The following is a 7,268-nucleotide window of genomic DNA, read 5'->3' as shown; positions in this document are numbered from 1 at the left end:
TTCAAGATCACTCTTGACTCTTCCTAGTTCTTTCTGAAGTTGTTTGTTTTTCTCAAGCTCAGCACACAGACTAGATTTCACTGATTTTATGTCACGCCCCAAACCTTGGGAGGCGTGGATGGCACCCGGTGCTGCGCTGGCCCGAGCGAACCATTCTGCAACTCTTTTTTTCTTTGTAATTATCATGAACCAATGGCCACAACTCGTAATGTACAACTGTAAGTGGGAAAATACTATATCACTGACCATTTTTTTTAAAACATGAATACATATGGGCCGTCAAGGCCTCTAATATACTGTACAAAATGAACCTCTATCTACAAAGCCACTAAGATTATTTGACATCAAATGGGACAGGGTACCGCCCTACCCATAAGTCTATAGTAAAACTCTGACACATTGACTTTTAGACTCAGCTGAACTCCGAATGAAGTAGAGTCTTACCGATCCTTCGCTGAATGTCAATCTCATCTACTATGAGGGCTCGTCAAACAGATTTTTTACAACCCATATCCATACGCGTTAGTTCATTCCATATATTAATTAACATAAATCCAAGAAGGAATTACCTTTGAGATGATAAGAAGTTAATCCTATTGGTCTTAAGTGATACAAGGGTGTATAAGGGTGATTAACAAGTATTAGAAGTTAACCGAATCAAGGATGTTGTAACTCGTATTTTCAGGTAAACCTAGAGGTTCTTAATACACTCAAGAGGTCATGTATTAAGGTATTTGAATCATATAATATCTGTATCATAAGTCTTGAAGTCAAACGAGTTATGAAACAAAAGTCGACAAACGTTGTCGCAACTTAGGTTCATAATTTTACTTAAACATTAGGTCAAATGTTTCTAATCTTTTCTCCTAATTAACAAGAAATTATGGGGTGATCTACCCACAAAATTAAATAACTATGAGTCTAGTTTCCAAAACATTAAACTGTTTGTCAATACGATCTCGGAGTATAGAGATATTCATATTTTCACAAGCCTGCGCAGATTGGTAGATGACAAGTAGGTGCATCACCTAGTTGCCAAAAGGATAGGACAAAATTAAAAAACCTAAGTAGGCCAAGAGAGGACTTTTAAGGGGTTATGAACTCAGTTATTTCATCCATATTTCAGACTCTCAAAACCAAAGTTAACCCCTGCAACTCCTCCCCAAAAATCCCACACAAACCCTAATCGATTTTCCCTCTCTTTCAAGTTCTATTTGAAGGTAAAACCTAGAGTTTGAAGAACCAAGGGAAGGGCTGAGTTATCTAACAAGTAAGGTAAGTTACTTCCATCTTTCATACATTTTTCTCTGCTGTGAATTCATGGTAATTCGTTCTATACATGTAAGAACTCACGGGACGGTGATCGGAAGCCGTGAGTTCGAGTTATTCACTTGTAGCGGATTGTTTTGTGTTGCTGTTGGGCTGCATATTTTACTACTGATTTGTGGAGTTTTGGATGTGGAAGGGTGTGGAGAAACACCATATATATGTAGGGTTGTGGGCTTATAGTTATTCGTAACATTTTTGGGTCGTTTGACACGACTACGGTGACCGTCGTATGTATGATGTAATTAGGTTGTGCGTGGACTATTTTGGGAGGCTCAATATGTTTATTATTGATGTTTTTTGGGATGTTTGGTGATTGTTTTGAATGGTGTGAAGTCATATATATAGGGGAGGTGTTGTCCGTTTCAACGTAAAATAGGTGGTGGTCGATACATAATAGTTATTACGCTTAAACGATAACGATAGTGTCATTTCTCTTATTGTAGACTAAGGAATCGTGACATTTTCATAGCATGAGGTTGGGAAGTATATACAAGGTATGTGAGGCTATCCCTTTCCTTATTTTGCACGACTCCGATTGTACATAATGTAATGAACGAGCTTCCAAAGATACTCTACTCTTAGAAGCTAGCAGTACTTACATTGCTTTCCCTCTTATGGAACGACTGATGTTAATGTTGCTTCTCTTATTCTTATGTTATCAATATTGTTGGTACTTCTTGATTCTTATAAGGTTCATAGTGAAGAGTTAGTCCTAATAACGGATACAGAGGATACCGACCTTACGTCACTCCGAAAGGTTTAGAATGTGATTCCATGAGTCGAGCATGCATTATATATATGTATCTATTTTACTCTACCGAGCCGCGCTATAGTCGGCCGAGTACGGCACCTATTGTGCAACCACTGATCAGTTGGGTTTTACCGAGCTCCACGTGGCCGGGTACGATTCTACCGAGCCTTATGATGGCCGGGTACGTTTTTTACCGAGCCTATTATGGCTAGGTACGATATGATGATGATGATGCCCACAGAGGCGTATGTTTTAAAAGTTTATGTATACATACATATGTATCATGCATTTCATATCAGTAGCCCTCAGAGGTACTCAGATGTTCCAGGTTGTATATTCTCTATCCCTGCTTACATTACTGTTTGTATTTATGGTTCCCTGCCTTACATACTCAGTACTTTATTCGTACTGATGTCCTTTTGTTTGTGGACGCTGCATGTCGTGCTGCAGGCCCTGATAGACAGGCAGGTGCAACTTCCCCACCACAGTAGGTTGTCCAGTTCAGCAGTGATTGGCGAGTTCCCTTCTCCGGACTTGCCGTGGTCTTGGTATGCATTTTGTTATAGACATTATGGGTATGTCGGGGCCCTGTTTCGGCTATGTTGCAGCACTTATGTTCATTTAGAGGCTCATAGACAGGTGTCGACTCATGTATAGTTTGGTATGCCTTGTCGGCTGGTTTTTATTGTATAGTCTTTCATGGTAGCAAGGTAGCTCGTACCTTATATGTAGTTTCTTGATTGTCTGGTCATCCTCTGTTATGTATGTTCATGCCATCATATTTTATTGTTGGTTGTCCATGATCCATGTCTACCATTTATATTGATCTCGTCAACCCTAAAAGATAATAAAAAAGGTTAGATAAAATGTACGTTGGTGCTCGGCTAGTATGGTCGGGTGCTAGTCATGGCCCTCCAGTTTGGGTCGTGACAAGATTATCTATACCTGCAGGCATGAATGCAGCGTCCCCAACAAAAGGACGTCAGTACGAATAATGTACTGAGTATGTAAGGTAGAACTGAAACATAACAATAAGTCAACATTAATTAAAGATATATAAGAATCAACCTGAATCTCTAAAGTGCACTGTATATACATACTTATTATACTTACATATATATAGTGCTTTTCTTTGAGACTATTATCCATATCATATGATGCATGACTGCCCAACTGATCAGTGGTAACTGCCCGACCGGCCGTAGCTCGGTGGTAAATGCATGACTGCCTGACCGGCCGTAGCTCGGTGGTAAATGCATGACTGCCCGACCGGCCGTAGCTCGGTGGTAAATATGTAATTGTCCAACCGGCCGTAGCTCGGTGGTAAATGCATGACTGTCTGACCGGCCGTAGCTTGGTGGTAAATGAATATGCATGTCTGCCCAACCGGCGGTAAATAATGATACATAACTACCCAACCGGTGGTAACTGCCTGACCGGCCGTAGCACGGTGGTAAATGCATGAAGATGCATGTATCACTATATTATAAACAATAACATCTTTATCGTACACCTCAATAGAGACTTAAGAATATACTTAGATGTGTTTGTATATCACTTTACATGAATGAATAACATAGACATCCTTAACTGCTAAAAGTAGAACCACTTATGGAATATCATTATGTTTACGTATCGTTACTTGGGTCATACCAAAAGAAGGAAGGAATAGACTTAACATACCTGAACCGATTCCCTTGAGAAAGATTGCACCACACTCCCTTATAATTGCAAAATCTTACGTTGCTTATGAAATCTGGTTTGAATTGTTCAAGATCCGTTCTTAAAATTACATTAGAGAAGTATTAACAAAGAGATCAAAGGGAACAACCAACTTCACTCACAACAGTAACCTAAACTAAATACCTACCAAGTGCTCCATCATGTTTATTTGGTATTGTAGTAGAAAAATATTGTGGTTAACAAATTTCACGCCACCAATTCTCAAAGTGAAAAAAATGCAGCAGATTAAGAATAAGGAAATTAGGAAAGAGAGACTATGGAACAAAATTAAATTAATTGACAAATTCACACAGTAAAAGCTTGATAAGAAACGGTCAAGTTGAAGATATGACTTGGAAAAAGCACAAGATTTTTGTTTCTCAACACTAATGCAACACTGCACAATGGAGAAGAGAAATGGACTATGAATACTCAAGTGAGAGGCAACTGTACAAGGAAATAAATGCTTCTTAAGTTTGGGAATCCCTTTCAAGACTTTGTTGAAGTAACATTGCCTTTTTCCAATTTTTTTAATGAATTTAAGTTTTTATGGCTTTAGCCAAGATTCCTCTAAAGGTGCCACCAAGACTCCCAACATGATTAGTCACCTTAGTATTAATTAAAACTTAACACCTCCTGCCACGTGGTGTTCTTATCCCAATCATCTTAGATAATTACCAATTTACCCGCATAATTAAGAATTATCTCAAATTACTTAAAATACTACTCATTTTTAATACGCTTTATACATCTTACTATCATGGTCATGTGATATCATATAAAATCAATACATACACTATTATTTTATTAAAACATCCATGTAAAAATACCTATATTTCTCAACTTATAATTTTCCTAATCTCATAAAAAGAGTACAAATTTTCGTATGCTTAATACTTAAAATGGTAAAAAGATAACCATCTTTTCATGTGGGAAAATAATTTCTATCTTTACAATAAAGAAAACATCATAAACTTTCCCATATCGTGTGTACAGTTTAAAATATATTCGAAAGTAGTAATATTAATAACTATATAAAATCAGATTTTTCAAACTATTTTTTTCTTTACAAAAATGTTCCACTTAAAATACCGTATTATATATATATATATATATATATATATATATATATATATATATATATATATATATATATATATATATATATATATATCAAGGTTGTTAAACTTACGGGGTGTAATACTTTAACTCATTTTCAAGCTTAAGGTGCGCCTCACTTGCAACTTCATTTTCCTTTTGAGTGTTCTCAAGCCTATTCTTCATTTTAAGTTCCTCAATTAATTCTTTTAGGTCTACCACCACTACTAATAGGCCATCTCTCTCATGCTCAATGCTATCAACTCTCTCTATTAAGACTTCTTTCTCCTTTTTAATAAACTCAATGGTCTCTTTTAGATCGACCACAACAACCACTAGATCGTCTCTTTCTTGTTCTATGTTTGCAATTTTTTTAGTTAAGGCATATTTTTGTTTCTCCAAATGCTCAATTGTTTCCTTTAAATCAATCACAAAGACTACTAGATCATCTCTAGACTGTTCTGCTTCACCTAGTTCCACAATTAATGTATCTTTATCATTTATAAGACTGTGATAAACATCAATTAAAATATTTGTCAAAGACATAATTTTTTCCGGAGAATAAGACTTTAGATTTCTTTGAACATCTAGAAAGTTTATCTCATCATCATCGTCGTCATCTCCATTATCATCAGACTGCGCCATCAAGGCAAAAATGGAGTCATACTCAGTTGCTTCACTTTCCACTGTCATCATGGAGCTGTCACCTTGATCATCATCTTCTTCAGACTCGCTGGAAGAGTCTCCCCATGCAGCAAGAGCTTGTTTCACAATATTGTCAGTGACATTTTTCCTCTTGAAGCGTTTATCAGGAATCAGGTTCCTCTTGGTTGCTTTGTCAGTGTTATTTTTGTATTGATCTTGCTTTAGGAGAGTACAATCCTTGATGAAGTGTCCTGGCTTACCGCACTTATGACATAGGTCATAACCTTTTGGCTTGCTGAGCTCCCCCTTTTTGGAATGCCTCGATTTCTGCGAACTATCTTCTGGAATCATTTTGCCAGGTAAGCCATAACAACATCCTCACTACTTGAATCATTGCTGTCCATCTTGAGGACGAGGTTCTTCTCCCTTTTGGGATCTCTTCTCTTATTATCCTTTTTCTTCTTCATTTCATAGGTTTTCAGATTACCAACAAGCTCATCAATGGTTAGCTTCTGTAGGTCCTTTGCCTCTGTGATAGCATTGACTTTCCTTTCCCAGGAACTAGGCAAAACACTGAGTATTTTCCTTACAAGTTTATTTCTTGGAATGATTTCTCCCAGAGAATGAAGCTCATTGATGATGGAGGTAAAGCAAGTATGCATATCCTGGATGGATTCATCATCTTTCATCTTGAAGAGCTCGTATTCTATGGTCAGCATGTCAATATTTGATTAATTAACTTGGGTTGTCCCTCCATGAGCTGTTTAGAGAGCTTCCCAGATTTCCTTAGCAGATTGGCATGTTGAAATCATGTTGTATTCATCAGGACCAATCCCACCGACAAGAATTTTTTTAGCCCGAAAGTTCTTCTCAATGACCTTGCGGTCAGCATCATTATATTCATTTCTAATTTTAGGAATAGTCACTGCGGGGTCTCCAACGATCTTGTAGGTACGAAGGGTCCATCGCAGATGATATTCCAAAGCTCTGAGTCTTCAGCCATGATAAAGTCGTGCATCCTTATCTTCCACCATCCATAATATTGGCCGTTGAACCTTGGTGGTTTGTAGGTAGACTGACCTTCTTCGAATTTTGGCGGAGCAGCCATGAGGATCCTTTCTAGGTGTTAGCTTGATAGAAAGAACCCGCTCTGATACCAATTGATAGAAATTAAAGGTCCACCAAACTATATAGAGAACCAGGTTCTCTATTAGTTCCCGCAGAACACATGCACAATGTAATAAGTAAATGACACGATGGAGTTTTACGTGGAAATCTCCCAGCTCACGGGATCAAAAATCACGACTTACCCTTGTAGGATTTCAACTTCACTAGCAAACATTAGATTACAAACTATTGTAACCTAGAAATTAACCTCTTAATCTCTCACTAACTTGTAACAACACTATTACAGTCCAGTTTGTAATAACTCTATTACAAAGACTTTACAACTCGACTAACTCTAGCCAAGACACAAACATAAGAGTTTATGATTTACAAAGACTTCTTACACAATGCTTCTAACTAAGCTGAGTAGGAATTACAAGTAGAGTGCTTTAACAATTGTACAACACAACTAAGGACATGTAATAACTCGATACAGGGAGCTGGTCCGTTGTTAATATTGTTATTTATTCTTGATTCCCTTGAGAGTCACTTGCAATATTGATGGATGACTTGAGAGAATGCTTGATCAATTCTTGAATGTGCAAGTGATTTGTTT

This window comes from Nicotiana tabacum, chromosome 8, assembly GCF_000715075.1.
Source record: "Nicotiana tabacum cultivar K326 chromosome 8, ASM71507v2, whole genome shotgun sequence".
In the NCBI taxonomy this organism is placed as follows: Eukaryota; Viridiplantae; Streptophyta; class Magnoliopsida; order Solanales; family Solanaceae; genus Nicotiana; species Nicotiana tabacum.
The sequence above is the reverse complement of the archived record's forward strand: the minus strand, read 5'-3'. Positions refer to the sequence as shown.